The sequence below is a fragment of the Cryptomeria japonica genome, chromosome 2 (assembly GCF_030272615.1).
Source record: "Cryptomeria japonica chromosome 2, Sugi_1.0, whole genome shotgun sequence".
Taxonomy (NCBI): Eukaryota; Viridiplantae; Streptophyta; class Pinopsida; order Cupressales; family Cupressaceae; genus Cryptomeria; species Cryptomeria japonica.
Genome location: NC_081406.1, coordinates 553,778,226 through 553,789,260, shown reverse-complemented (window position 1 = coordinate 553,789,260; position 11,035 = coordinate 553,778,226).

Genomic DNA, 11,035 nt, shown 5'->3' with positions numbered 1-11,035 from the left:
TAGCTTATAATTGGCTATTAGTCATATACAGTTCTTCTCCCCCTTTGACAACAATGCCAAAATGAAGGTAAATCATACAGTTTCATACTTCACCATTCTGCAACTAGTTGCTCCCCCTGTGTAGTAGCTCCACTCTACACCAATCCTTCTTCAATATTTTCAATAGGCTCCGAGACTGATGTCTTCTATATCTACTTAATTAACTTCATGTAGGGGTACAACCTATAACTTACCTCTAAGATACTCAAATGTAGCCAAGTAGGTAAAGATTTAGTAAAGATATGTGCTAGTTGTTCTTTTGTAGATACATGCTCTAGTGACACATCTTTACTTTGCACTTTGTCTATTAGGAAATGATACTTTAGCTCAATATGTTTTATTCTAGCATACAACATCCACTTCTTTGAAATGTTTATAGCACTTGCATTATCATAAAAAATCCTTACCAATTTTGATATCTTCAACTTGAAACCTTCCAAAAAGTGTTTCATCCATATTGCTTGTGTATAATTCATGTATGTTGCAACATATTCAACTTATGTGGTTGATTAAGAGATACAACTTTGTTTCTTGCTACTCCAAGACACTGATTTGCCTCCAAGAAAAAATGCTCCTCTAGTTGTACTCTTCCTATCATCAACATTTTATGTCCAGTCTACATCTGTATAGAATTTCAAATAAAAGTCTCCTGCATATAGATACCATAATCCATAGTCAATTGTGCCTTTCAAATATCTGAAAATTCTTTTAGTTGCTACCATGTGTGTCGCCTTTGGACTTTTCTGAAGTCTGGAAACCAATCCAACTGCATGAGCAATGTCCCATCTACTGTGAACAACATAATGTAGTTTCCCTATCATAGACCTGTACTCTTTTTCATCAAGTGATGCATGATCATCATCCTTAGACAATTTACAGACTATAACCATTGGTGTTCCAACTAGTTTATAGTCTCCCATTCCAAAAGTCTTCAACACTTCTTTCACATATTTGGACCGTGTGATAAAAATCCCTTCCTTCATCTGTTGAATTTACAAACCTATAAAGAATTTTATCTCACCTACCAATGACATCTCAAATTCACTTTTCATCTCATTAGAAAAGTCATCACACATTCATCATTACCTCCACAAATAGTATCATCCACAAATACCTCACTAACCAATACCTTATCACCTTCTATCTTGAGATATATGTTGTTGTCTTCACTGGTTCTACGAAAACCTATCTTCACTAAGTGAGAATGTTATCTTCCATAGCATGTCCTAGGTGCTTGCTTCAAACTATATAGTGCCTTGTGTAATTTGTACACCATATCCTTTGCTTTAGTCAATGCATAACCATCTGGTTGTTAAATGTATACTTCCTCTTCCAATATTCCATTTAGAAATGTTGACTTCATATCCATTTGATATACCTTGAATCCTCTATATTCTGCAAATGCAAGTAGAGTTATTACTCCTTCCAATCTTGCAACTAGTGCAAATGTATCACCATAGTCTTCACCTTCTTCTTTTGCATATCCTTTTCATACCAATCTAGCTTTATTCCTGACCACTACTCCATCTTCATTTAGTTTATTTCTGAATACCCATTTTGTACCTATTGTATTCTTGTTCTCCGATATGGGTACTAGTGACCATGCATTTTTCTTCTCAATTTGGTCAAGTTCTTCTTCCATTTCCTTGATCCAGTGTTCATCTCCAAAGGCTTCCTTTGTTGGTCTAGGCTCAATAGTAGAAATTATACAAGAGTTCTCTCTTATCCCTCTTCTAGTTAATACACTCGCATTCATGTCTCCAATAATCTTAATGGGATTATGATTGAGTCTAACATACCTTGGAATAACATGATCATGGTCTTCGGGTTCTTCTTCTTCTTCACTTTCTTCATCTTTTGTAGAACCTACCTATTCCAGTTGAACTGGTGTATCAATATTCAGTTCACCAACTTCTAGCTTTACTGGTTCTGGTTCCAAAAATAATATGTAAGGTTCTTCTTCCTCCTCCTTGCTGGTTTCTCCTAAATCTTTAGTAAACTAATCTACTCGGACATTAACACTTTCAATAATTTTTTTAGTCCAGTTGTTATAACACTTGTAAGCTTTTCTCTTGGTGGAGTAACCAAGAAATATGCCTTCATCACTCTTACCATCAAACTTACCAATATAATCACCTCTTTCAATTAAACATTTGCTACCAAAAATCTTAAAGTAACTGATATTAGGTCATCTACCATACGAGTACTCATATGGTGTTTTATCTTTACCTCTTTTAACCAGTATCTGGTTCATTATGTAAACAGCTATGCTGACAGCTTCTCTCTAGAATGTCTTAGCTACACCTCCTTGAATTAGCATAGTCCTAGTAGCTTCAACTACTAACCAATTGTTCCTCTCTGCAATACCATTTTTCTGTTGTATCCTTGGTGTAGAAAGTTGCCTCTTAATTCCATTATTTTCACTGTATCTAGTGAATTCCTCTGAAGTAAATTCACCACCTTGATCACTTCTTAAGCACTTAAGCTTTCTTCCACTTAAATTTTCAACTAAGGCTTTGAATGCCTTAAACTTACTAAAATATTATGTTTTGTCCTTCAAGAATGTGACCCACATCATCCTTGAGCAATCATCAGTAAAGATCATGAAATATCGATCACCTTGAATACTCCTAGTCCTCATTGGTCCACAAAGGTTGGTATGAACCAATCTGGCAAAGGTTCAGCTGAGAAAGATTTTCCCTTGAAGGTTGAGAATGTCATGTTTCCTAACTGACATTCCTTGCACAAAGAATTCACTGGTTTGTCCAACTGTGGCAAACCTCTTACCGATTTGGACTTATTGACTCTTACAATGTTATCAAAGTTTATATGGCAAAATCTCCGATGCCAAAGCCAACTATCTTCTACTTTTGTAATTAAGCAACTATGGACTTTAGAATTTAGGTGAAACAAGTTACCTTTTGTCAGTTTGTTGGTTGTAATCAATTCACCTTTACTTCCATAGATATTGTGCATTCCAATCTTGAATTCCAGTGGGTAACCTCTTTCATTGAGTTGAGAAACACTCAAAAGATTGTGTTTCAATCCTTCAACCTAGTAGACATCATCTGCACTACTCTTACAGTTTAGAGAGACAGATCCCTTTCCTTTCACCATTCAGGGTGAGTCATTCCTAAATCTCACAAAACCTCCATCAAATTCCTTCAAAGTAAGAAACATACTTTGATTATTGGTCATGTGGTGTGAATAACCACTTTCTATAATCTAGTCATTAGAACTATCCATGTGAGAGACTAACGCCTTATGATGTCATATCTCTTCTTTAATAGTAACAAAGACAATATCCTCATTTACATCTTCCTTAGATTCTTCATGTGTAATTCCTCCATCTACTGCAATGAGACAATTTCTTTTACCTTTTCCTTTATACTTCCTATACTTCTCATGTTTTTCCTCATTATCTCCATCTAGATAGTTAGCAGAAATATATCCAATCCGGTTACATGCAAAACACTTCAATGATAATTTACCTCTGTACTTACCAGTACCTCTGGGTAACCGCTTGGACAACAATGCTTCAAGCTCAATCAGACCATCTTCATCATCTACCTCTCTGCTCAATCTAGACTCATGACTATAGCTTACTTCTTTGCTTTTCCTTACTGGTGGGGTTGAGACTGAGGCTCTAAATCCAGATTCTAATTTCTGAACACTTCCATCATAACCATTTAATTCAAAAGAAGTTAGTTTATCAATGATAGAGTCAAGAGTTACCTTTGTCTTATCAATAGATTTGAGTTCCTGAATGGTTACAAATCGGATAGCGTAGACTAGTAGGAGGGTTCTCAACACCTTGCTAACCATAGTGGTATCCTCCATTGTACCTCTAGTACTCTTGATTTCATCGACTATCTCTTTGATTCTTTGACCATACTATTGAATATTTTCACCTTCAGTCATCCGCATATCATCAAATTTTCCTCTCAAACTCTCTTCCTTGGCAATATTAACATACTCATCATTGGTATATATCTCTTCAAGTTTCTTCCATACTTCATATGCAGTCTCCAATCCATCAACATCAACATACTCTAAATTAGACAAGGAATTGATGATGGCCTCCAATGCTTGATTATTCTCCCGTTGCTCCTTCTTTTGATCATCTATCAAAATCCCATTAGGTAAGTTATATTTAGTAACAACATATTCCCAATACTGGCTTCATAAACTCTTCATATAGATTTTCATCCTATCACTCCAGATTTTGTATTTTTCTGTATTGAACTTCAAACCTTCTTTCTTCATCATGTTTTCCTAGATATTTTCGTCAAGCTATTAGGCTTAAACACAAGAGGACTTGGACAACTCTGATACCAATTGATAATATGATGAAACAATAATGATCAGGTCAACTACTGAGAGGGGGGGGGTGAATCGGTAGATAGAAAATATACTAAACTTTCACCAAACTTAAAACAAACTCAGAAAAAATTTGTAAAACTTAACCGATTTAGTCTCTCTATCAAAAACAACAACTACACTATCAAGCTTTATTGGTTGACCAAAATATCAATGATACAATGTAACAGATCTGAAACTCAAACACCATTTAACCAAAACATCAAACCATTTTACAAACATCAGTAATAGCTCATTTCAGATCACTTTCAATCATCTTAACATATCTAAGTGGATTTACTAGTCATTCACATTGACCATATCAATAACACACTCACAAAATCATTCACCACTTGACATAATGGATTTTCACGTGGAAACCCAAATGGGAAAAACCATGGTGGGGATGAATACCCATAAGTATTCTGAACTCTTATGAATTTTTCCTTGTTAGGAGCCAAGCCTTGTTAGAATCTTTACAAAAATGTCCTGTTAAGAATAGATCCAGTTAAGGACCACCTGGTTAAGGGATTGACTACAATACCCTATGAAATGCAATACCCTGTTAGAGGTAACCTCGGTGGAGGATTTCAAATCCAAGCTAATGGATCACCTAGTTAAAGGATTTGAACAAGAAGCCTATTAAAGCTTACCTGGTGAGGGGATTTAAAGTGTTGTAATGGTTAGAGAACAATAGGGTCTTTGCTGATTTGGTAATAGCACTACTCTACTTAATCAGATCCTTTTATGCTCCTATTTGCCTTTACAACATTCTGTAGATACACCTTCTAGTTCGGCAACAACAACTCACACTTAACCAAATTTTCCAACACAATTTACAAACAACTCATCGACCTTAAATACAAATACAATTGGTTGATAACACAACACAAAACCTAAGATCTTATTGATATTACAAACATATCGATTCAATATTGACCATTAGATTACATAGCAATCAGCTACACATTGTTCAAGACAACTTCAACCACCCCTGGATCACCACACATTGGATCCTATAACTCATCATGCATTTGTCACTTCATGCTATGCATTTGTTCATTCCCAAGATAAATAGTTATCTCTACGTTCCAAATCCACTTTGAAACTCATCATGTGCATCATGCATATGTGGCATCTTCATCTACGCTCATCATTCGATCATAGATCAACACAACTGATTCACCAAACTCCATCAGTTAGGGTTCTTCTTATCAACAGGTTAGGGTTACCAGTAGATCACTCTGCTTCAATAGCAATACCAGTTTCCATCACTACTTCACTACGAGTTACAATACAACTTCATTACTAGTTTCTATTGACATCAATGACAACACTATACTTGATCAATGCAATCTTCATGCAATGCCAACATATCATTAGATTATGGGTTTAAGTTATGAATTTATTGTATTATCTTTTAGATGGCCGACCTAATTGTTTAGGCCTAGGGTTGGTATAAATATGATGTAAGATCTCTTTGTAGATCATGTGTAGAGATTATATATGGTATGGTAGTATGCGAATAATTTTGTAATAATATGTACAAGATTTGTTAGATCATATGAGATCAAATTGTGTTTGTGGAAGAGGTTTTAGGCCTCCGGTATTGAGCTTAACTAGAACTGTACTCAAGCATGGGAGATACTATACTTACAGCTCAATATTCATTCTGGAATGTTGTCTGATGTTTTATGTAGTCAGTGAGACTCCTTTTGTGTTGAGCAGTGTGCTCTAGGCTATTGGCCTTCCTACATGTGCAAGCCCCTTATTGTAATATGTATTCATCTGATCAGTGGATAGATATTGTGGGTCTCCAATCCCACCATGGTTTTTCCTCTTTGAGGTTTTTCACGTATAAATGTATGGTGTTATGGTGTTAATCTATGTGGCTACATTGTTACTTATTGTTATATAATTTTATGCTCACTGGTTTCTGAGTTATTATATTAATAAGGTTTAATTTCTCCATTTCGGTAGAACACTGATTCACCCCCCCTCTTAGTGTTCTTGAATTCCAACATACAAGTCTTGAAACTTTTGCCAAACATCCTTAATTAAAGTACATTTTTCAATATGAAAGATGATATCTTTTGATACATACTTTCTTATGGTACCAATTGAGATGATGTTATTAGTGAGCCAATCCAAGTGATAATTGGGATCAGCCTTAGGATCAACGGGAGCAACAATAGTTCCATCAATGTAATGAGTTACTCATTTTTCCATTAGTTTACTCCATGCATCAATTTTTCGAGTAGCATAATTATGTGGAGTTAAGAGAGGAAACTTAGGAGAACCCATAGAAGAAAAATGAAAGAACACAAGAGACAACCCCAAATTCACTCAATCAAAGTAGCCACCCCAAAATGATGATTTTGGCACTTTATATGTAGTGCATGTACAATTGGCCACTTGAAAACAATGAAAAAGTGGACTTATGATTTTATTTTATAATTGCCCCAATAGGCTAAGAACTACAATGCAAATGACCAAAAGTGTAGATCTATGCAATACAAGTGCCAATTGGCCAAAAAGAGCCATATGCTAAAAGTACAATTTCTATTCGAAATCAATGCAAAGTAATAGCATATTATAAAGTGTCAGGCCCAATATGGAAAGCTAATGTACTGAGAGGGGAGGGGTGAATCAGTACTTCAAATCCTTTTCTCAACAATATCTTTAGTGTTATGCATAAACCAAAAACTATTGTAACATAATATAAAGCTAAAACAAATGAGTAACAATCATACATGATTCACTCCATAACACATATATTTTGGTTACGCAGAAACTCTTGGTTAGAGAGAAAAACTGCGGTGGGGATGGCACCCACAACTTCCCTACTGCAATAATAAAGAGTGCTCGGTTAGAGCTACATTTAGCTATTTCTGATAGCTTACCCTGTTAGGAGTATTAAGATCAGTTAGATCTACCTTACTAAAGGATTTATACAACACTATATAAGTGTAGCACCTGGTTAAAGGATTTACAATTTATAGACTTGGTTAGAGTCTTTTACCCTGTTAAAGGTTTCTCTTACAACTTCAAAATATTACAATACGACTTTACAAATATCTGCATCTTTACATCTGAAATGCTATAGTAGATTCTATGTGCTCAAAATAAGATTACCTTGCCTATAGCATACCTCGATAACTCATAAAATAACTCAGTAAACCCTTCTGTTTACTCTGTTCCTCGACTATTCTCTGATAACCTTCTCGGTGACCTTTGTGTCTCTGTAATAGTCATAATACTCTATGATTTCTCATGTATCACATAAGTCTAGCTTCATACACATATGCACACACATTTCTCATATTCACATCTCTTTCTAACCCTAAATTCATGTTGTATAAATAGACTTCTTATGTTGGTGATATGATTCATTTCTTCGATCTTACAAACATGATTTCTTGAATAAATCACCATGCAAAATATTTCATTGGTTAGATGACCTCAAAATTATACAAAATCTGTATGTGCAATTTCCAATGTGATAACGGTTCTATGTGCCTTGATCTTGTAACACATTTTCATATGTGTGTCCAGGTTCAATGAATCTAGTAACATGTTTCACTCGGTGTATGTCAACTCGGTGTATTATCTTTACTACTCGGTAGACATGAAATAACACTCGGTAGACAACTTGGTGTATACTGGGCTTTGTGACTATTTTCCTTCTGTAACCGACTAGGCTGTTCATACCAACTAAATATTTCAGTAGGGGTAACCGACTAGAGTATATAGAATGACTTTGTATATAAAACTAATGGCAATTTGATAAGTAGTAACAATATCCCCTTTTGACATTAGTTGAGATGTTTGACAAAACTACTTTCAAAGTCATTACTCAAAAATCTGTATACTTTACAAAATTTGACTAAACATGCATTATATATATTAGTCATTGAAATAGTATAATCAAATATACTCCCCTTATCAATATGTTGTTCAAAACTCTATAATGTGTGCTCGGTGATCAATACTCTGTAATCACTGTTCTTTCCTCTATTCACTGCTCTTGGATACTCTACTTATTCTGCTCATTCTCTGCTCAGTATACTCCCCCTGTATACTACACTCCGGTTGTTTGATACTTTGAATACTATACACTCTTGATGATATACTCCCCCTTTTTGACAAACATCAAAATTAAGTTACCATTGGGAGGTGGCAACTGATAAAAAATGGATTTGTACTTTGTCTTGGCTTCAGTGAGAGCGATAGAGAGTGCATCCTTTACACTATCCATTAAAGAATTATGTGCATTAATATCAGCCAATAATGAAATTAAGCCATCTAAAGTTCTTCCTTCTTGTGTAGTAGAGAGATAAGTGGCTCGGTTTAGCTATTCTTGAATAGATGAAAGATGAGGAAGGAATAATGTTTGAAGTGTCATTATGTCCATCCTGATCTTGTGTTCTTCATTCCTCAATTCCAATTGTTGAGACATGAGCTGTTGTAGCTTAGTGTAAAAATTCTGAACTGAATTGGGCTTGGGGGTCAACTTATTTGAGAGATCGGTGATCTCTTTCTCAATTGCTTCTATTTTATTCTTAATGTCTTTAAGAAATAAAGAAAATGTGCAGAGTTTCTGAAATAATGAAAGAATGTCCTTGAGTTGAGGGGACAACTCAGCAATAAATTTGACAAGTTTTACCTTGCCAACAGCAATGGATCTCTGTACTTCCTCTATCATTTTAGAAGTTAGCTCCTTGTCTTTTAGTTTGCTCAAGTATTCGGATGCATCTACTCTAGATGTCTCAATCTGATATAGGAGTTCATCCATTTGAATATGGATGGCTGCATCGGTTGATACTGTAGTTGAAGCTAGCATATCTGATAGTAAGGTCCTAACCTTCTGAAGTAGTTTATTCTTCTTTTGTATGGCCAGTTGCTTCTCTTGTTCGGCCTTTGCTTTGCATAGTTCACCGAATTCATTGAGTGCTTGCCCTTTCAATGTGGAGATGTCTACATTGGGCAACACTATTGGTTTTGATAAATCAATTTTGAAACTATGCTTTTTCAACTTCTTTTCTTTACCTTTCACCGGGTGAACCACTACAATAGCTTGAGAGGCTTGAGGACCCTCGGTAGGTTGCTCAGTAGAGACAACACTTTTGTCAATTTCTTTAGCCTTGGTAGTGTCCTTCGGTGTCTCGGTGCTTGGTGTCTCAGCTATAACATTTTTCATGCTAGAAGGTGCTTGAGAGGTTTGTTCTTGTGAAGTACCTTCTGCTGTAGACTTTTGACCTTCGGCGCTTTCACCTGTAGCCTGAGGAGCATCAGTTGTAGTAGGTTGATTGATCGGTGGGTAAGGCTGAACTTGTTCCAAAATAAACTCACTGGAGACAAGTTTTGCATAAGCATTGCCTTCTATCATTTCTTGTTCAGGTGCCTCTACATCCATGATATCTTCATCTATTTGAATGGTGACAGCAGGGTCTTGCTCGATGACATCGGGCTCTTGGTCAGTGACATCGACTATTTCCACTATAGATTGTTCACCAGCATTCTTTCTTTGAAAGATGGTCTTCCATTGCTCTTTTGTTTCCTTTTCCACTTCTATATGCAGGCCATTCATCAATTTCAAGGCCTTTTGTTTTACTATAAATTGAGTTTGGTTGTTTGTCAGATGTTCTTTTATTTCATCAACCAACATATCAAGAAAGAGATGCACCAAAATTATTTCTCTGATTTGTTTCTCCCAGTCTAGGGCATATTGCCATCTAGTTTCAATATGTGCATATAATTTCATAGGAATAGAATTACATACTTCTAATGGGACAACTCAAAATTTGAGAAGTGTGCAAATGATAGCTTCTTCAATTTGCCTCTTTTCATTAGTAGATCTGGATTCATATTTGACAAATCTGAATCCACCAAATCCACCATATTCCTTTAGATTATTACAAAAAATTTCTACACTATGTACATCTACCTTCTTGCTTTTCACAATCTGAAATTTATTTGCATCTTCAGATTCGGTATCACTCGACTCTTTTGGCAAAATGAGTCTCCGAGTAGATTTCTTGTAAGTTCTAGTTACCTTAGGAATGGCAACAATCTTTTGTTTCCTACTCGGTAATGCAACAGATGCCCTTGTGTTAGGTCTATTTCTTGGAGGGGTCGGTAGGGCCATTGAAGTGTCCTTTTTCTTTCTCTTCAACACTTTTCCCTTTGGCAATTCAGTGCTAAGTGTTATGGCTGCTTCTTGGGCTTCTGTCTCCTCTTCGGTGATGGCTAGAACTCCTTTGATAGGTGTGGAGGAAGACTCTTCTCCAAATTTCTCAGTCAATGCCTTAATCATCTTTGTAGCTTTTCTTGTAGCCTTAGGTACTACAATGCTCATTTTAACTTTTTCCTTCATCTCTTCATAGGTTCAATACCTCAGCTCAGTAGTATGCCTTGGCAATGATAGATAGGCATCAATTTGTTGTTGTGTGATATCAAAATCAATCTTGTAACCCATAGGTGACAATGATTGAGTCCTCGGTTCCACAGCATTCACATAATAGTAATCGGTGTCAACCACAAAACATATTTCATCTTTGTATTTTTCTACCACCTGTGGTGGAATCCGGTACCTGTTATGTATTTTCTCTTGGAACTTGCTGAAGTAATCATCCAT